Below are 22,434 nucleotides of genomic sequence, written 5' to 3'. Positions count from 1 at the left end.
ACTAATTAAATTTGATTTGGAAAAATATAATTGAAGATACAAAAGCACTCAGAGAAAAATTATTTCATCATTGCAACTTTGAAAATCAAATTAAGAATATAAACTTACATTATAAAAAATGGAAAAATACACAATGTAAAAACAAAGCTGATACAATGAAATGTTGCGAGATAGCAGAAAGTGAAAACTTATCCTCATAATGTAAAGATGAATATATAAAATATAAATTTTATTTGGGGCCAATATGGTACCTTTTTCATCTTTGCCACTTTTTGTTACTATTATCTTCAATAAATATTTGCTGTTGTGCATAAATTGATCAGCTTCTCATAAATATTAGAAAACATAATTTTTTTAAACACATACTGTAGTTATGGACAAGGCCGTTAAACTTTTTTTTTTTTTCGAGTCCTGGGTTTGAGCTCAGGGCCTGAGCACTGTTCTTGGACTTTCTCAAGGCTAGAGCTCTACCACTGGAGCCTCAGCACCATTTCTGGCTTTTTTCTATGCATGTGGTGCCGAGGAATCGAACCCGGGTCTTCATTCATGCTAGGCAAGCACTTTAACAACTAGGCAAAACTCCCCGCCCCAAGGCCCTTAAACTTCGAAACCTCTGACCTTATGAGCTGAAAAGGACTGAAGATTCCCTGACCAAGTCTGAGGAGACAGGGTCACCTCAGAAAATCTGAACAGTAACTCCCCAGCTCACTCATCTATGGCTTGTACATATTTAGTTTTCCAGACATCATGGAAGATGAAAAATACACATTTGTGAGTATTTCTAATATACCTAGGAGAAATGCACTAACAGGGTTAGGGTCCAGTAGTCCTACCTTTGCAACATGTAGCTGTAAATGACTTTAACGACTTTAATTTTGTGAGGGATCATTGCCAGAGAAAAAACAAAAACCAAGTTTTTCCATGTGAAAAGTTTCAGGAAAAGGTCCTAGGGAACTGACTTGGCTAACATATTTACTTGAAGACAAATCGCTTTGTAGAAGAATGAGTCACGCATGAAGACAAACAACTCCTTTTAAGTCTATAAATAAAATGACAAATAGGGGAATGAACAGTGCTCTAAAAGTTCAGAGAGCACATTTTCCAAAGGAATAAAGGGAGTCTGGGTAGAATAAATGAAACTAGCTAAAATATATAGACGGGAAATAAATGGTGAGAAGTCCTAACACATAGGAGAGGATTAAAAAAAATTGCTAATATGGGCCAGGAGTTTGGCCTAGTGGTAGATTGCTTGCCTAGCATGCATGAAGACTTGGGTTTCATTTCTTGGTACCACATACATAGGAAAAAGCCAAAAGTGGTGCTGAGGCTCAAGTGGTAAAGCTCTAGCCTTGAGAAGGTACAAGGAAAATGCTCAGGCCCTGAGCTCAAGACCAGGACTGGCGAAAAAATTGCTAATATATGAATTTCATAATTTTTCCTCCATAAAAAGATTAAAATACATTATTCAGAAGAATTGTGCATATCCTGTTGGCTTTGGTTTTCCTAAATATGTTTTTTTGATTCTCTTGGTATTAATTCCACTATGCATTAAGTTTTGATGTGTTTGTTGAACTGATTTCATCAGAAGTTAGTTTTCTCAATGGGTTTTCTTTTGCATTTCTACATGTACCCTAGAGCCTTGATTAGATATCTTGGACTGAATATTGAATATAGATAATGATTATTGAGTGTCCTTCGTTGTAATTTGAACTGAAGTGAGGAGAACTGCAGCACTCTTTTTCCAACCTCTTGAATGTCAGCATAGAAATATTTGTATTATAATAACATAACCATTACAGGAGATCTGAGGGTGATAGTGGCTCTCCAAAAGCATATTATAATCAGATTTAGTCAATTTTGCCAGACTTTACATTTTATGTTATCCTGGAAGGAAAAATCTTCCATCAAGAATACATACACTCATTGTATGGATAGCCTTCTTCCTCAGTGTATTCTACAATCCCCACTGCATCAGTGACTGGGTGGGGGGAGCTTATCCTGTAGTTGTGGAAAGTTTATTCTCCAAATGATATACAAAGTCAAGAGACATAAACATGACACATACAGTTAAAAAGATCCATCCTCAAGACATAAAAGTAAATGCATTTCACCAGTTTTTCAGATTCTTCCAAAAGAGTAATGACTGAAATTATAGAAAAGCAAGAGAAATACAAATTTCAGCTATCTATTCAGTGATAGAATGAGTGAATCAAAAGTCTGGATAACCATTTCATCACATTTAAATATCTTTACATCAAAATATTTCATTATCAGTATAACACTATTTTTTTTCTTTTTTTCTTTCTTTTTTCCTATTTATTTATTTATTTTCATATATTTTTAATTGTAATTAATAGAAGGGTAACATGATATTTGCCAGATAGATGGTGCACTAATTCCCATACATTGATACCCTTTTACATGTCTTGGACCCCATTTCCCTCCCTCCCACTCCTACCCTTCATCTTGTTTTCCCCCATTCCCTATCCTATTTCAAATAACCAAATACAAATATATCCGATATATCAGGTAACAAAGTGAGATACTGTAACAATATGAGATAACCAAGGGACAGCAAAAGAGATGATAGATAACATAGTACCTTAAGGACAATAATCACCCATTATATGGCTTTTGTTTCTAGAGGTCCTTTCATTTAGCATCATACTATATGGCCTTATGTATCTAGGTTTTGCTCTATTGCAAATCTCTGCTAGGAGAGCCCAAGGTTTCTACTGATTATGACAAATGAGGGAAACCATTGAGCCTATGTTCCTTTGAGTTAGGCTTACTTCACTTAATATTATTTTTTCTAAGTCTTTCCATTTCCTTGCAAATGGGGCAATGTCGTTCTTAATGACAGCAGCATAGAATTCCATTGTGTACAAATACCCTATCTTGTTGATCCACTCATCAACTGAGGGACATCTAGGTTGGTTCCATATCTTTGCTATGGTAAACAGTGCTGCAGTGAACATCGTTGTGCTAGTGGATTTAGTATGTCCTTGTTTCTAGACCATTGGGTAAATGCCTAGTAGTGGAATTGCTGGGTCATAGGGGAGTTCTATGTTTAGTGTTCTGAGGAACTGCCATACTGCTTTCCATAGTGGTTGAACAAGTTTGCATTCCCACCAGCAGTGTAGTAGTGATCCCTCATGGCCACATCCCCTCCAAAATCTGTTGTTACTAGTTTTCTTGATCCTGGCCATTCTAACTGGAGTGAGGTGGAATCTTAGCTTTGTTTTGATTTGCATTTCTTCTATGACCAGAGATGTTGAGCATTTCTTCATGTGTCTATAGGTCTTTTTTGTTTCTTCTTCAGAGAAGACTCTCTTTAAGTCTTTGGCCCATCTTTTAATGGGATGGTTACTTTGGAGATTAGTTTTGGAGTGATTCAATTTTTTGAGCTGTTGATATAATTTAGATATGAGGCCTTTGTTTGCTGTATGGTTGGTGAAGATCTTCTCCCACTCTGTAGGCTTCCTAATTAATTTACTAGCTATGTCCTTTGCCATACAAAAGCTCTGCAGTTTAATGCAGTCCCACTTATCCAGCCTTTCTCTGCTTTGTTGTGATTCTTGGTCCTTAGTAAGAAATTTTGACCTGTGCCAAGGAGGCCTAGTGTATCTCCTATTCCTTCTTGTAAAGTTTTCAGTGTGTCGGCTTTTGTTTGGCCTAGTGGTGGAGTGCTTGCCTAGCATGCATGAAGACCTGGGTTCGATTCCTTAGCACCACATACATAGAAAAAAGCCGGAAGTGGTGCTGAGGCTCAAGTGGTAGAACGCTAGCCTTGAGAAAGTTCAAGGACAGGGCTCAGGCCCTGAGCTCAAGCCCAGGACTGGCAAAATAATAAATAAATAAATAAAATAAAAAACAAAGCCTCTTTTTTTCAATATTCAGCTACCAAGCCAGGGATCTATCTCCCTTATACACGAGGTGATTTCTTTTATCCCCATGGTGACAACCGGAATTATATCTGCCTTCATGAAAATGTGTAGAAATTGTTCAGTCTTTTATGTTGAAGAATTTACTCCAGTAAGCCTGGTGTGTTGGCTCACACCTGTAATCCTAGCTAATCAGGAGGGTGAGATCTGAGGATTGCGGTTCAAAATCAGCCCGGGCACTAAAAGTCCGTGAGACTCTTATCTCCAATTAAGCTCTAGAAAACTGGAAGTGGTGCTGTGGTTCCAGGGGTAAGGAGGTAGCCTTGAGCTGAAGAGCCCCGCCCAGAGTCCAAGCCCCAAGAGTGACCAAAAAAAAAAAATTTGCTCCAGCAAAGCTTTTTTCCAATGTTTGAAATATAAATAATTTAGAAACAAATAATATGTAAGTTCTTTTGTAATTCCATTTTACAAAAGTATAATTTGTATTAATAAAGCAGTTATATACATTTCCTTTCTTTCAAAATTGCCTGCATAGTCTTTGTTTATTTTGAAATTGGGTTGTTTGTTTTTGTATAATTAAACTATATATACATATACACACAGAGATACACATTCATGTGCAAGATTATATTCCAGTTATTACTGAAATTAAAATATTGAACAAGACTTTATCACTTAAATTTTATTATGAGATTTTGGTCCACATATTTTGAACCTGCAGATAGATATTTTTCTTCTTCATAGTTTTATCTGGACATCTAAAAATTAGAACATTGAATCTTGAGTTTCTTAAATTTTTAGTGCAGGTTTCACATGTTCTTGCCTGTTGCCAAATTTCTCTGTATAGTCATAGGATAATCTTTTCTCTTTGTGTGTGTGTGTGTGTGTGTGTGTGTGTGTGTGTGTGTGTGTGTGTGTGCCCGCCCTGGCCCTGAGGCTTGAACTAGAGTAAAGGTCTGGATACTATCCCTTAGCTTTTGCTCAAGACCAGTATTATACCACTTGAGTCACAGCTCTACCTGTGACATTTTTTCATAAATATACCATTTCTTCAGTATCCTTGTCCTACATAATGTTATTCCAAAATAGTAATGAGAATTCTCACACAAACCAACAGAGAAAAATGAATAGACAGATTAAAGATGTGGGAATCCATTTTCTCCCCCTGTAACTACCAAACTTAAGAACCTAAACATCTAAAGTCATATGAAAAATTTGGTTAAGATCACTTACGCATATTGAAAAGTCATGTGCCACTCTGTGAATTTAATTACAGGATATTATTGTATATTTATGGAAACTTCTTGAGAGAACTTATATTCTCTTCAATGAATATATGCTCATAAACAAGTTTCTTTTACAAGAAGCAAAAAATAATGAAAATAAACTGATGTCTTATAGTAGAAAAATAACTCTGATGAGTATCAAATTTATGTCATAATGCATCATTATTGTATTTTTATGAACATCTTAATCTATGCAAAGCTTTTGAAGAGATCAAACTCTGAAGAGAAAACACATTCACATCATATTCTGTATGGTCTGAATTAGACTTGAAAATGTATCTTCAGGGGCAGGGAGTTTGGCTTAATGGTAGAGTGCTTGCCTAGCAAGCAGAAACACCTGGGTTTGATTCCTCGATACTATATACACAGAAAAAAGCTCAGATGGTAGAGCTCTAGCCTTGAGAAAGTCCAAGGACAATGCTCAGGCCCTGAGCTCAAACCCAGGACTGCCAAAAAAAAAAAAGAGAGAAAGAAAATGTATCTTCAGTACAAATTACTCTGGGCTGCTACCAAGGCACCAATGCATTGATACAGAAGTCAGAATAGTGCTGGCTTTCTGTATGTTCAAGACTCCATTGTATTTTGTGGACTTAGCCATTCTCAATACTCCAGTGCTCCTTGTTAGATAAACTTGACATTTATTTGCAAACTCCCTCTAAAAATCCAACCATCTCTAAACAAAGAAGATCTAGTTCCTCTTTAAAAAGTAATCTCACTTACCACAACATGTATCATTATAGAATACTGGTGGCATTTTTATCATGTCATTTGCTATTTATTTGGTATGACATCATGATGAGTAGATGATTTCAGCATCTACCTGGTGGCATCTATCACCACACTTGGCAGACATTCAATGTAAATTCTTATACTTTTTAGTATAAGAAACAGATGATCTAACTTTGCTCTCTGTGTATTAGAACCACCTCTCATTTATTGTTGGCCTAATTAAATCTTTGGATGTGAGTAATATTTATCAGTCCTAGTTAGTTTAACGAGGGAGAGTTGGGAGAGAGAAAACAATTTTTCTTCTCGGAGGAGAAAGGTAGTCAATAAATTAGTCAATTTGGGTCATGATAAATGCAGTACAAGCTAGCTGTTCATTTATGTCTTAGGAAGCAAATGATTTTAATGTCACCATTGAAATGAGTCTGATGGTGTCTATGAAGATGAATCTCTTTCTGCACTTTATACAATGTTGTGGGTTAAGTAGATTATCAGAAGTGTCCTAGCTAGGAGCTGGGAAGTTATAACATTGATTTAACAATTGATTTCTTGGAAAATAAAGCTCTCATTCCTAACATTAGAAAACTATCACATTTCATTCCTCCTAATCCCCTTACCTCTTCCTTTAACCACGATTTTTTTTTATTTTTTAATTTGGGAGAAAATCATCTGGACATAAGATGAAGACAAAATCTTATTGTCTATTATATTAATAAATTTATTCTTTGAAGACGATTAATATGTGAGTAAATAAAAATGAGCTTATATAGAAAATAAAGAACTGGAAAAGTTATGACTCACCATTTTATAATATGTTGGTGATCCTATGAATTAGACATGATTCTACAGATATTTTAAAGAAAACAATGGATTTGGTAATAACTAGTATAACATATAAGAGTGGACCCAGAATTAAATGCCTGTTAAATCACAATTGTAACTCTTAAATGCTGAGGGCAACTGGGTAGGTACATTTACTTTATAGGTATGACATTCAGGGTAGATGGTTTTAAAAACCCATTAATGGCAGTAGTAAAATCGCCCTTGGGATACCTTGTATCAGGAATTTATAACTTCTTTTTTTCCCACTAGAATGTAGACTTTTTTTCAAGTGTCATACTTATTTCTGAGTCAACTTTTATTGTAGTGATGTTTCTAATATTGCCATTTTTGGCTGTGAGCACTTCTAAACCTTATAGCTTCTTCTTCACTGTATTCTAAAAGTAGTATAAAAACATTTTTTTTAAATCAATGTTTTGAGCCAGGCATGGTGGCTCATGGCTGTAATCCTAGCTACTTAGGAGGCTGAGATCTGAGGACTGTGGTTCAAAGTCAGCCAGGACACTAAAAAGTCCATGAGACTCTTATTTCCAGTTAATCACCAAAAAAAAAAAAATGGAACTGGAGCTGTGACTCAAGAGGTTGGATGGTAGCCTTGAGCTGCAGAGCTCAGGGACAATGTCCAGGCCCAGATTTCAAGCCCCATGACTGGTAAAAATATAATCAGTGTTTTGTTTTAATGATCATAACGTACAGCTACACTTTTGCTGAAGAATGCCATGTAGCTTGCTGAGCAATAACTGTGCCAAGTAATTTGTTTATTTTATATCACTTACACTCACAGAAGAAAATGAACAATTTTGGTTTCTAACTTAAACTCCATTGTATGATTAATATCTAACTTCTTGTACCAGATTCCTGACTTTCTGTTCACTCAATCCTCCTTCCTCATCCAATTATTTCTATTAATTATCACGTGGAGATACAGGAAATTGTGTGTTTGAAGACATATCTCTGTTATGAATAATAACATTACAATCTGATGTAACACTGGATAGTGGGTATGCAGACAGGTAGAGTTGATAATAGAACACAAGTGGCCTGGTACATTGTTCTATAGTTTCTACAAGTGTGTCTGTGTGTGTGTATGTACTTGGAAAAAGGGATGATAATGGGAAAGCTAAATCATATTAAATGAAATTTGGAAGGAGGCTGTGGAAGATAATAAAAAAAAGTCCCTTCTTTCTTCATCTCATCATCTCAATTCTCTTCTTTCTCTAGTCTTTTGTTCTTCCATGTTCCAAACAACACTATTTCTTGTTCTCATCAGAAGTGATTAAGTTTATTGGAAAATATTGTCATTATTCAAACCATATTCTTCTTTTGTTTAATCAGTTGTCCTTATGTTTTCCAAGCAAATTGACAGAGACATTTGGTTGTATCCTTTGTAACTTTTATAACCAGTATTTATTGGTTTTTTTTTTTTTGCAAGCCCTGGGCTCAGGGCCTGAGCACTGTCCTTGGATTTTCTCAAGGCCAGAGCTCTACCACTTGAGCCTCAGCACCACTTCCGGCTTTTTTCTATGTATGTGGTACTGAGGAATCGAACCCGGGTCATAATGCATGCTAGGCAAGCACTTTAACCACTAGGCCACACTCCCAGCCTTGTTTTTAAATGGCATTCTTCTCAGGCCATTTGCTTGACAAGGAAATTTGTGCTAATTTGTAAGGACTTTGAGCTTTTGGCACCAGTTCCTGAAGATCTCAAGAATGTAAACAACAGAGCATTTGAAACTATTCTTTTTTGCATGTATATGCAAAGTCCCAATTCTCTTCTGGACCTCTCTAGAGATAGACACGTTTTGTCTACAATTGTAAAGTAGCCACACACCATTCATTCATCAAACTGCTTCTCAACATTAGTTCATTCATTACTCAAAGATATTATTAGATATTTTATCATAGGTTATGCAAATAACCATTTTAACATTGAAATTTGTTGTATAGGGGACATAATTCTAAGAACCTATACAGAGCATAGCATCTAAAACTCCTGAAGACTGGGGAAAAGACAAGAAAATGATAGTGATTTTAATAGCTATCTCCTAGGATAAAGGGGTGCTACAGCTGAAAATTAGGATTATTCCCAGGAAATTCCACTCTTGGGGTAAGTCCTGATGCTAGAAAAAAAGAATTATTTCCAGAGAAATTTACATACATTTATTTCTTGGATTTTGTTTTTTATGTAAATTTTAAAACTAGTAGCAGCAAGACAAATAGATTGAGAATTTCTCACTGCCCAGTTTTGAACAAAAATATAAGCAAATTTCCCTTTTGATTGTTCATATAGTATGTCATTTTCTCTTGGTCCATAGTACTTAGACAAAAGTCAAGCATGATGGATGAGGACTCCAGTAGCTGGAAGAACTTTAGCCATACTCATCCTAAAAAATATTAACATAAACTGACAGCATTCGAACCTAGAGCTGCCTGTAGAAGTACAAGTGGCAGAGGAAGCTGGAACTGTCAAATGGTCACTTATTTTGTTTGGACTGGATTGATAACACTGTAACTTGACAATGGATGGTCCTTTAAAAACTCCAGTAATATTATTTATAGAGTAAATATTACCACCTACATCTCCTCAGTGTTCCATGGTCTATCCAGCCTGTCCCTCCACCATGGAGGCCCTCATGACTGGCAGGCTCAGTTTCACCTACAACAGGGCTCAGGGAATGTGCTAAGTAACAGGCCCATGCTTCTAAGCAGTTAGTAGGGAGAATGAGAGATCTCTTCCCACAGGATAAAAGTTTACAATTGAAAGCATTAAAAAAAAAAACTTCCATCCAGTAGAATGAAATCATTTTTATCCACTTATAGTAGTGATGAAAAATTTACACTCTATTAATAACATGAAGAAAAGATTGTATGTGAAACATTCCTCAGTCTAAAAATTGAAGGAGGAAGGAAGAGGGAGATCTGCAAATGTAACTGGAGATGGTCTCGACCTAGAATCCTTTCATTTTTGTAGAATAGACATGCTTCTTTATTCCTAGGGAAATCTGGAAGTTTCTTTCAAATGTCCAACTCTGCATTTCCCCTATCTCTCCAACAGAAAATATTTCTAACATGGATATGCAAACTTATTTTAACATCCCTTCATCATTCTATTTGTTCATCCTTGGGCTTAGAGGAGCTAAAATATGAATATTTCATACCAATTGATTTGGCAGATTTTATATATTGAACAGCTTCCTTGGCTGATCACTTGACATGTATAATTTTGGGCATTATAGCAATTATAGGATCTTTTCCCGCTTTTAATCTCATTACCATATACATTTCCTATGTGTCGCCAAATAAAAAAGAAAGAAATAGAAAATGGAAAATGGAAATGGAAGAGGCGCACTAACATATTCCAAGTAGGGAGACTTTAATTCAGTTTTCACAGCTTCAACTATATTGGCAGAAACTGAGTGACTACACTGTTCAGGGTGCACTGTTCAGAATAAATGCTTGGAATTTAAAATGCAGTTTGATAGGAGCTCACGCAGATAGAGAACGTAACCTATTTTCCCCTCTAATTGGGGAAGATATGATGGTCTCCCTAATATAAACGTGCTCAGTGAGAATCCCCCAGAGAATACAACTGCCATGCCATCGGAATGTATTTGTGAACTAGAGGCATGCTGTTCTTGAAAGCCATTGAGATGCAGCGACGAATTACACACAACTGCTAGCACATTCCGTAAGGCCAAAGGGGCAAAATGAAATTATTACCGAAGATAATTACTTTGTGAGGAGAGTCTACAAGCAAGACTGTTTGTGATGTGTCAGTGATGAGCCAAGAATTTTTTTCCATATATTTTTATTGTAATTAACAGAAGGGTTATATTATATTCACCAGATAGAGGGTGCATTACTTCACATACATTGATACCCTTTCTCATGTCTTGGTCCACATTTCCTTCCCCCACCCAGCCCCTCATCTTGTTTTCCCCACTTCCCTATCCGATTTCAAATAATCAAATATGCATATATCCAATATATCAGATAACAAGGTGAAATACTGAAACAATATGAGATAACCAAGGGACAGCAAAAGGACGAGATACCATAGTACATTAAGGACAGCAATCACTCGTTTTTTAAAAAAAGATGCTGCGTTTTGCTCTCAACGTAAAACCAAGAAGACCCCTTCTCGCCTTGCGCAGTGGATGTAAAAATGAAGCTTGTAAAGGTCACCAGTCAGTTACAACCTGAGAAATTCCTCTGTCAGCAGGGAGTGAAGTACGACAATTGTGCTAATCTTGGGGCTCAGTGTAGCATCGTTTGGGCATCCTGACCTTATAATGTTTCCTCAGGAAGTTCCTCTTATTCTGAGGACCAAGAAGCCCGTAAATGAGAAGATAGTACTATTAGCAATATCTTACAAATTGTAAGTGCTAAAAAATGATATCCTAGTTGCCAATATGGCAGAAAAGGAAGAGACCACACAGGCAATGCTGAAAATCAGGCTTAGTTGTAGACGCAATTTATCCTCTCAGAGAATTCTAGTACAAAATGTGCGCAAGATCAAAAGAAGTTAGTAGAGAGAGAATATGAAAAATACACTTTATAAATCTTGGTTAATAAGAATATTTAGATTCCTGCCAAAAGGACTTCTAGTAAATGAGTGGTTTCTGTTCACTTGTGGAAGAAGGCAATGTTCATAGCTTAGAGAAGTCCAACGTCTCAACATATAAATAGGAAAAATAATACTTTTTTGTGTGCCCAGCCTGGGGCTTGAACTCAGGCCTAGAATGCTGTCTTTGAGCCTTTTTTTTTTTCTCAAGGCTAGTGCTCCACCGAAAACAAAACAATCTGAAATAAATACATAGGCGAAGATAAAAAATTAACTCATCCCTTCTGTATTGTAAAATTCTATAATTTACCACTAATTGCAAAATGAAAGTTTTGTCCCATGCATGAGAATTTGTATGCGTGTAATGTTAGAAGACAAAGTCTCATTTCTAAAGTTTATTTTGAAGGACAGGCGATAACATGATACAATGTTTGTACTTACACTTTCTTTGGAGCCTTGTAATTTTGACTGATAATTGAATGCTCTTATAACTTTGCTTTTACCAGTAAAGGACTGGTTTTAAATATGCGTTTAATTCATTTTTGACTTATGTTACAATCTCCCAGTGTAATTACCTCCATGTAATAGAATTTGCCAGGTAAAGTGAAGATAATTGTTGTAACTCCAAATCATTAAGAAAATATGTTTTTTCATATTGTTAATTTGATTATTTTCTCATTAGAGGAAACTGAGCATGAATTTCAGAGATGGGCTTTGGAATTCAGGTTCTGGAAAGCTAATAAGTCTGTCTTTCTTAACTGCCAAAGTGTAAGTATAGTCAGTGAGAGCTATTAGAAAACTGTATGGGTAGCAATCATGGAAAGTAAATGAAGAAGATATCTTCAATAGGAAGAAAAAACAGAATGATAAAATATGATACATATATGGACATAGACAAGGCAAACATCAGTACTAGACACAGCAGGAATATGAGTGGAGCTTTTCATAGGCTAGAGAGAGAAGTTTTCATAGGACAGAAGAGATCAGAACAGCACTGACTGGTGACTGGTTTCAAAGCATCCATGTCCTCCCCAAGGCAAGTTTGTAACTTAACTTAGTGTCATAGCAGATAAGGAAACCCAGCCCATTGCCTAAATGTAAACAGTTACTAATCATCCAAGTCTTTTCTTTTCATTTCTCTTCTAGTATTGAAATGATTTAGTGCTTTTTACTGATACCTGGATTTTTACTGATGCTCTACCACGTGAACAATGCCTCCACTTCTAGCTTTTGGCTTTTTCATTGGAGATAACAGTAAAAATTAGTTTAAAAAACATATCAATTGAAGAACAGATATACAGAATATACAAATGATTTCCTGGATGCCAATAACAATGAAACAAAAGTAAATAGTGTAAGCAAACTTGCAAAGAACTCACACATAAAAACCTATGACATAAAGGTACAGAAGTTACAATGGATACAGAATATTAATTCTAGAAAAAAAGATAAAAATGAGAAAAAGCAGCAAAGAAAATTTCTAATTTGTACTTCCAGATGGGAAGTGTTTACATGTCATCTGAGAGGACTGACCTCTCCCAGACAGATGTTCAGTGTCTAGAGAATTTGGGTGGAATTTTCTAGATTTGCCAGAGGAAAGCCTTTTGTTGGTTATGCTGGGACTCAGAGTGGAACTGGAGCAGATGCTGTTGCATTTTCCTCCCCAATTCCTGTTCTCTCACACTCTGGATGTTCTTGAGGGCCTGTCCACGCCAGTGGCCATGGCTTTCCCTGCTCTGTAGCACCCACTGCGCTGTGGTCCCCAAGCACACTGTCCATCAACATCACTTACTCTATCTCCCTGCCACTGACTGCTCCTTCCTTTGCCCACTCTCACTGTGGCCCTGTAGGAGTCCCTCTACCTCTGTTAGGGTTATCCAGATGTTCTTTTTTTTTCTGGAAAATGAGAAAAAATCCAGCTGTGGCACATGAACATTTAAATTTAATAATGCTTAATTATGATGCAGGAACATTTGTTCTAAAGAACTGAAGTCAAAGAATCCTGAGTCATTACATTTACTTCTCAACAATTCAACAGTTCTAAGGCACATGTTTTGGGGGAAAGATATAGCTTTGGAAAAAATTGTCTTAATGATTGCTTTTAATCCCTAAATTTAGCCAGTAGAAATTACATCAGCCTGGTGATAGTTTTGTCTGCGAACAATTAGAAGTACATAATTTAAAAGGATAACAGCTAAATGGAAATGAAACGAAGAAGGATGGAGGGATATGATATCAAACTTCAAATTATATTACAAAGCTGTAGTAATAAAAACAGCTTGGGACTGACACAGGAGTAGACCTGAGGATCAATGGAATAGAATAGGAAACTTAGAAATGAATCCATGGACCTATAACCACTTAATATTTGCTAAGGGAGCCAAAACACAGGCTGGAAGAAAGACAGCCTTTCAACAAATGATGCTGGCAGAATTGGCTATACACGGGCAAAAAACTGAATCTAGATCCTTATCTTTCTCCTCTCCATCAGAATGATTTCCAAATGGATCAAAGACCTCAATATAGGACCAGATGCCCTGAAAGTATTACAGGAAGGGATAAACACTAAGGCTCATTGCCACAGGTTAAAGATCTAGTAACACAACAAATGGGATTACATCAAACTGAATAGTTTCTGAATGGCAAAGAACATAGCTAGCAAGATAAATAGAAAGCCTGCAGAATGGGAGAAGATCTTTACCAACTATGCATCAGAAAAGAGCCTCATACAGAACTCAAAAAGTTAAACATCCTAAAAGAAATCCTTAAAGATACAACAGCCTAGAGTAAATGGGCTAAAGATTTGAAGGGAGACTTCTCTTAAGAAGAAATTAGAATGGTCAATAGACACATGAAGAGATATTCAACATGTCTGGCCATAAAAGAAATCAAAACAGCATTGAGATTTCACCTCACTATAGTTAGAATAGCCATTATCAAAGAAACCTAAAACAGATACTGACAGAGATGTGTCCAAAAGTGAACACCGTTACATTGTTGGTGGGAGTGTAAACTTGTTTAACACTCTGAAAAGCGGTATGGAGGTTCCTCAAAGAACTAAATATAGAGCTTCCCTATGACACATCAATTCTACTCCTAATTGACCACAAATGAGGTCATAATAAAGCTATCAGTACAACCATGTTCATTACAGCATTATTTACCATAGCTAAGATATGGAACCAACCCAGATGCCCTTTAGTTGATGAATGAATAGAATAGAAGTTATGGTAAATATACACAATGAGGTTCTATGCTTTATTCAGAAAGAATGACATTGCCCCAGTCATAAGGAAATGGTAAGACTTGGAAACAATTTTACTAAGCAAAGTAAACCTGGACCAAAGAAAGATAGGTTTTATGGTTTCTCCCATTTGTAATAATTAGAATGGGCAGTAAAAGATAAATAATTACATGTAGACATGATAGTATAGCCTAATTAATCATATAGTGAGCAAAAGGAGGATATTCTTGAGAGGCTTAGAAGAAGTCAATAACTATGTATATATGTTCATATAAAATGATGCTTATCAAAGTGAACTCTAAGGAATGGAAGCAGGATGTATTTTACTGTACTATTTGCGGTTCTTTTTTGAACATTCCTTTTCTCTTTGGTTTATTCCTTTTTGATTTCCTTTCCCTTTGCCTTGTATATAAACTTATCTGTTTTGCAGAGGGGAAGAAGAGTCCCAGAAAGTATGGAACAATGGATAAACTACTTGAGCAGTGAAACTCACTAGACATTGTGTTGGAAAAGAACTCTACAACTTGAAGGAGAAGAGAATTCAGGAGAGGGAATACTGGGAGAGAATGAGGGAGGGGAGACACTGTTCAAAAGAAAATGTACTCATTAACTGAATTATGTAACTGTAGCCCTTCTGTACACCTGTATCACCTTTACAATAAGATTAAAAATAGGAAATGAAGGTCCTTTCATTTAGTGTCATATGATATGACCTTGTGTGTCTATATTTTGTTCTATTGTAACTCTCTGCTAGGAGAGTCCAAGGTGACAAATGAGGGAAACTATTGAGCCTATGTACCTTTGTGTCTGGCTTACTTCACTTAATATGATTTTTTCTAAGTCTTTCCATTTCCTTACAAATGGGGCAATGTCGTTCTTCCTGACAGTAGCAGAGAATTCCATTGTGCATAAATACCACATCTTGTTGATCCACTCATCAACTGAGGGACATCTGGGTTGGTTCCATATCTTTGCTATGGTAAATAGTGCTGCAATGAACAGGATATAGAGACAAATGCCATATAATGAATGATTGTTGTCCTTAATGTACTATGTTATCTCTCATTGCTTTAGCTGTCACTTGGTTATTCCATATTGTTACAGTATTTCACCTTGTTATCTCATATATTGTATATATGGATATTTTGTTATTTGAAATTGGATAGGGAAGGGGGAAAAACAAGATGAGGGGCAGGGGTGGAGGGAGGGAAATGGGGACCAAGACATGAGAAAGGGTATCAATGTATGTGAAGTAATGCACCTTCTATCTGATTGAATATAATGTAACCCTTCTATTAATTACAATAAAAATATATGGAAAAAATAGGAAATGGAACTATGAAAAATTTCTGTACTATACAGTCACAGTAGACTATACAAACAAAAAGCATCAAGCCTCATACTTTCACCATTTGATCTAAAATTTTTGCTTAGGTCTTTTTGGTCAAAAGGAGAAATCATTTGAACTCCCAAGATCTTTTATGTATCTAAATGTATAACTATTTGAGAATTTAGTTTGATTTTACTAAGATATTTCACAACAAGGCAATTAATCTTTAAGTATGTTACTAAAGCAGTTGATTAGACCTAGGATAATATTAAAAATCACTTTGTTGGCCACTAAACTTGAGAACTCCCAACATCTGTGCAATTGTCCAACTAATTGTTCAATTTGCATTCTCATGTCATCTCCAAAAAAATCATAAAGTTTATTATTGAATATGTTGATGAATTTAAAAGCATCATATTAAGAGTAAAATGAGCAAGGTACAACAAAAGTCAGACATATTTATACAAAGAGTCCAGTCAGGGCAATGTATAATATACCTTTTACCTTTTCCAAAACCTGTTTTCTTGTTTCTATAAACGTGAGCTGGACTAGTGACATGTCTTAAGATAAGTAGGAAAAAATATTGCTGGCCCAGCTTCAGACTAACATTCCTAATGCACTTTGTATCTGTTTTTATAATTTACCTTAATTCATCTTTCTCTAGCAACAAGCTCTCAAGACCAAGTTTCTATAGAAATGATATCATTTCTAAAGATTATATCCTTAAGTCATATTTGTGCCTTGTGAAGGGCATTTACCTGAGAAATATATTTGTGCCATATTGCATGGTTTCCAGTATTCACAGATTTGTTTTCCATCCTATTTCCTCCTTGTAAATAGTACCTATCTTACGATAAATTTTCATCCCTTTTACTTCCAGATGACTTCTCCTTTTCTTTTATTTTTTTTTCTCCTGTCTCTTAAGAAGCAGAGCTAATAGGGAACTTAGACATCTTTTAAGCTTTCTTATTTTGAAAAATTTGCAGAGCAGGAAAGTTAAATAATTGTCCAAGTAACTCAACTTGTAAACAAAAATTCTAGGTCTAACGTAATTTTCCCACATGCCACTCAATCTGTTATATCAAATAAATAGAAAACTAGCGGTGAAGGGCAGAGAAAGAAGATTTATTGCATTATATGGACATATTGCAGGCAAAGACAAAGTATGTATTTCAGTCCATCTCCAGGCTACACACAAAGCTTTAGATTATATAGGTAAGAAACTGAAGCCCAAGGTAAGATAAGATCTACACCTAGTTAAGTCCAAACATAGTGTGATTCAGTAGATCTTTATCTCAGTTCTGATACTGAAAAGCCCTATCAAAGCCATCACTGATGGGAGCCATCTGGTTCTTTCCTTCTGTGCATGCATGTGAAGATGGGGTCTGTCCTTCCAGTCTCATCCTTGCCTTTTCTTGAGATCAAATAATTTTAGATCTCCTGACAGCAATGCTGTGAAATTTGTCTTTCCAGGATTTTAAAGAGACAGGAGACAGACTCAGAGGAAAGGAGACAGATAGAAAGGGGAGGCAGGAATGTCAAGCTTTTCTCCAATAAGCTCAACTAAAGAACCAGTGATTCATGGATTGATTGATAGATTATATTTTAGCAAAATCCATCTCTGTTTTCCTACTCTAAGCTCATGAATAGGAATTGGCTTAGAGCTCGTCTTGTGACTTGAGGGCTACCTTTTAACTACCAAATGGTTCTTTATGGATTATTTATCAAAGGAATCTACTAACATTGCATTAAATATAAGGATATAGTGAACTCAGAAATGTTCATCATTCGGAAAGCCAAAATGCGAACAGCAAATATCCATAGAAATGTAGAGACAAAATAGCCTCAAAAATAACTTGGAAATAATTTAACCAAAGAAGTAAAATACATCTATGATGCAAATATTAAAAACCTGGAAAAGAAAATTAAAACTAAAGTAAGGCAGTGGAAAAACTTCCCATGTGCCTGGATTGAAAGAATTAACATTGTGAAAATAGAAATCCTACCAAAGGCTATCTACAAATTCAATGCAATACCTGTCAATATCCCAATATCATTCTTTAATGAAATAGATGAAGAAATCCAAAAATTCATATGGAATAATGCAAGACCCCGTATAGCAAAAACAATCCTTAGCAAAAAAGAAAACAGCAATGGAAGTATATCAATGCCAAACTTCAGACTCTATTACAGGGCTATAGTAACCAAAACAGCTTGGTACTGGCACAAGGACAGGCTTGACATCCAATGAAATCAACGACCCAGAAATCAACCCACAGACTTAGAGCTACCTAATCTTGTTGAGGGAGCCAAAAAAATAGAATGGAAGAAAGACAGCCTCTTCAATAAATAGTGCTGACAGACTTGGTTAAGCAACTGTAGAAAACCAAACCTGTATCACTATATATCACCGTGCACCAGAATTAATTCCAAATGGATCAAAGACCTTGAGGTAAACGCAGATACCCTGAAAACTTTACAGCATGGAATAGGATATACAATAGGGGTTCTTGGCACAGGATGAAACTTTCTTAGTAAAGGTTCAGAAATGCAAAGTAAAGAAAGTTTGGATAAATGGGACTGCATTAAACTCCATCACTTCTGTTTGGCAAAGGACATAGCTAGCAAGTTAAATAGAAAGCCCACACTATGGGAAATCTTTACTAGCCATACAACAGACAAAGGCCTCATATCTAAAATATACCTACAGCTCAAAAAATTGAATTTCTCAAAAAGAAATCCTCAAAAAAACAACCATCCAATTAAAAGGTGGACTACAGACTTAGAGACTTCTCTGAAGAACAAATAAGAATGGCCAATTCAAACATGAAGAAATGCTCACTAGACATCTCTGGTCATAAAAGAAATGCAAATCAAAACAGCTTTGAAATTCCACCTCACTCCAGTCAGAAAGGCCATTACCGAAGAATCCACTAACAACAGGTGTTGGCAGGGATGTGACCAGAAGGGAAAGCTGCTACTCTATTGGTGGGAATGTAAATTTGTACAATCCCTGTATAAAGCAGTATGGTGGTTCCTCAAAAGACTAAACATAGAGCTCTCCTATAACCCAGTAATCCCATACCTGGGCATTTACCCAAATGTCCATAAAGAATGACACACTAAAGCTTCTAGCATAACAATGTTCACTGCAGCATTGTTTACCAAAGCTAAGATATGGAACCAGCCTAGATGCCCTTCAGTAGATGAATGGATCCAGACAATGTGGTATTTATACACAATGGGATTCTATGTTGCTATCAGAAACAATGGCATTGCCCCATTTGTAAGAAAATGGAAAGACTTGGATAAAATCATTAAGTGAACTAAGCCATACCCAAAGAAACATAAGCTCCATGGTTTCCCTCATTTGTAATAATTAGCATACATCTAGGATTCTCCTAACAGAGGATCACAATAGCCTAAAAGCTATGTATATATGGCCAGATAGGATGGGGCAAAGGGAACTGAACTCCAGGATGTGGAAACAAGAAGTTTATCTTTGTGGTTGTTGTTATTAATATACTATGTGAAGTGATTTCTTTTCTTTTTTCCACCTTATGGTTTATCTCTTGTGGTTACTGTCTATTGTGTATATGTCAATCTGTTTACTTGCTATAGGAAAGGGAAGGGAAAAGAAATTATGATTGGGAGGGAGTGGGGAAGGGACGGTTGGAGAAAACATAGGAAGGGGTATCAGTGCTTAATGTACCCACACCTGACAAGTGTAACTGTAATTTCTCTATAGGTCACCCAACAATAAAATACAACTAAAAAGAGAAGTGTAGAGACAGATGCAAAAACTGCTAATTTTCCTAAACTACTACTAGGGCAAAATTAGATAGACAGACAGACAGAATGGCAGATAGGCAGATAGATAGACAGGCAGCCCTGTAGCTGGTCAATAGATTCTTCTGAAAAATTGAACCAAAGGACTTCTTAGGATAGTATGTCTTAGAAAATCTATTTTCAGTGACCTCGTTCTTATGCTATTTCCAATAAACTTTGCATTGATACATTAGAGATGAAGCCAGCAAATGTTGCAGAAAACATAATTTTCCTAATGTGGCAAAGCTAGTAATTGACAAAAGCAGAAATAAATGCAAAAAAGCCTATAACCTTGTGTAGCAAACCCCTTTGTGCCGAGATGCACAGCTTTGCTAGTTGTGGGTCTGTTATCTTGTATAGTTGGCTGTGGTCCAGCCACCTCTCTGTCCTAATGGATATTACTCCTACTGTCAATCACTGCTCTGCAGCTTCTCTGTACATGTTTAGTGTTCTTTGCTGTTTATTCAACTTCAAAACAGTCTTCATCCCAGAGAAGGTCCATCTCCTAAGACAAGAACTTTCTTCCTAATTAACCTCTTCTATACCATTGGAAAGGAGTCAGCCAAGATCAACAAACATGGTAATATGCGCATCCACTTTTTCATTTCTTTCTTATATCAGAAATGTTTTGAGCACTGGGGAGACAGCAATAAGCAGAAAGGCAGTATTTTTGTACCAGCAGGTTTCTCCTTCTGTTTGGAGATTAATGAGGGTGGAGAGATGGTAAACAAAAGACTTCTGAAAGAGAACATGTTCTCTGAGTTTGAGAGGCAAGACAGTGGGCAAGAGATTTGATGGCAGGCAAAGTGGGTAGCATAACACAGAGTCCCGTTAAGGTTAAGGTGGAGCAATTGAGGTTGAGACCTGGATGTTGTTGTCTGTAGGCAGCCAACTGCTTGGCCACCTTTTCCATCCATTCCCTGCCTGTGTTTACGGGCTCTCAGGACTCTTCCTGCAAGGTGGGTCCAGCCTAGGATCATGGCAGTAGTATTGTTTACTTCACGAAAATCCTGACAGCTTACGCTATGTCCTTGGTGGAGATGGCTTCAATGATCTTTATCCCTTCAGAGAGTGAGAGGTTAGCATCATCTCCAAAAATCCTTCTTCAGCCTTTTCCCCAAATCATTGACAGTCGAGGTACACTCACAAACTGTGCTGCTGATCAGGACCTAACTCCAATCACAAGGGAAGTTGCTTAAAGATCAGATGACATAGTGGACCAGCCAAGAGAAAACTGACTTATTGACATATTATGAGAGCCTATGTCTGAAGCTGTGTGACAGAAGAACTAAACTTATTCCTATTTCTTTTATTCAGACATTCTAATAGGTACAACAGTGAGTCAATATAATCTCCCCCCCCCTCTCTCTCTCTCTCTCTCTCCACACACACACACACACACACACACACACACACACACACACACACACACATGCACTTAACTCTGCAGATATTTCTTTCTTTTTTTTTCTTTCTTTTTTTTGCCAGTCTTGGGCTTGAACTCAAGGTCTGGGCACTGTCTTTGAGCTTTCTCAAGGATAGTGCTCTATCACTTGAGCCACAGTACCACTTTCAGCTTTCTTTCTGTGTATGTGGTACTGAGGAATCGAACCCAGGGCGTTGTGCATGTGAGACAAGCACTCTACCACTAGGCCACACTCCCAGCTCCAGTGCAGACCTTTCTTATGAGGAAATGTGGGTGAATGAGAAGAGAATTCAAGACATAATGAAGAAAGGTAGTGCTAAATGGACAATAAAAGGTGGATGGAGCCTCAGAGAAAAGCGTACATGAGGAGGTGATGGCTCAGTGAACAGGTTCTAATTTGTAATTTCTTATGTAAGACAATAAGGGATTTGAATTTATCTTTAGGCTAAACAAGAATACATTATTGAAGTTACATTATTTGATTAATGGTTAATAGCAAGCTTTCACAAATTAGTTCCTATGGGAAGATATCATATGCATAATTCTATTTGCTTAACTTTTATGTGTGCAATAATCAATTTTATTTAAATGTACACTGACATAAGGTCCATCAGGCATATTGTCATTCTCACGAAAGCCTGAATGGGAGCAAGAACAGATCAAGACTGGTATTTCTCCTTACAAAAGCTGAGACCTAATGCTGGTGTTAGTACAGCTTTCTCGGCTGTTCTGAGATACTCTCTCCCCCTTTTCCTCCTCTCTGGGTACTGAGAGCATTGTTCCCCTGGTTGCTAATGACAACCATTACCTGCAAAGTAAGGGTGTTTATGCCATCTACTGGATTTTTTTTGGATAACACATTGCAAATGCCAAGACATCTTTCACAGTTTCAGAGATGTCTGTAGGCAGTATTGGTTTGTGCTCAGATTCTTTGAAAAACTTAAGAAAATGCCACATTGATAAAAAAAAAATTGGCTGCCTAGCTCTACCATCTTGTTGGCAGTGGCTTTGGCTGCTGTGAGAGCAGAGAGAGGCTTCACCAGGCAAAAGACTCAGGGGTCTCATGAACCACTTTCTTTGTGTCTGTCTCAAAAAGTCATGGCCCATTTCACTAGTGCTATTTGTGGGTACACAGAGGTTGATAGTTATTAGAATGAGATCCAAAGGCATATTCACTGCTTGTAACTTCAACTCACTACCTGCTCACTCTGTGACTGTGTAAGCGTTAACTGCATCCTTCAGCACACAGATTTCCAACTGAACACATATCCATCCACATTTTCACAAGTAAATTCATTGCCACCCA

At 36.6% G+C, this 22,434-nt stretch overlaps 1 long non-coding RNA gene across 1 annotated transcript in view; it reads left to right on the top strand.

The window, feature by feature from the left end:
- LOC150064646 (uncharacterized) overlaps window positions 1–15,126 on the top strand; it is a 33,104-nt gene extending 17,978 nt beyond the window's left edge. Inside the window, exon 3 of the long non-coding RNA XR_016535179.1 lies at window positions 14,975–15,126. This is a non-coding gene — a long non-coding RNA (uncharacterized LOC150064646). The remainder of the gene's footprint in view (window positions 1–14,974) is intronic.
- Window positions 15,127–22,434: the final 7,308 nt, after the last annotated feature.

Source organism: Megascapheus bottae, chromosome 4, assembly GCF_031878675.1.
Source record: "Megascapheus bottae isolate mThoBot1 chromosome 4, mThoBot2.hap1, whole genome shotgun sequence".
Lineage (NCBI taxonomy): Eukaryota > Metazoa > Chordata > Mammalia > Rodentia > Geomyidae > Megascapheus > Megascapheus bottae.
This window is presented reverse-complemented; position numbering and strand designations above follow the sequence as displayed.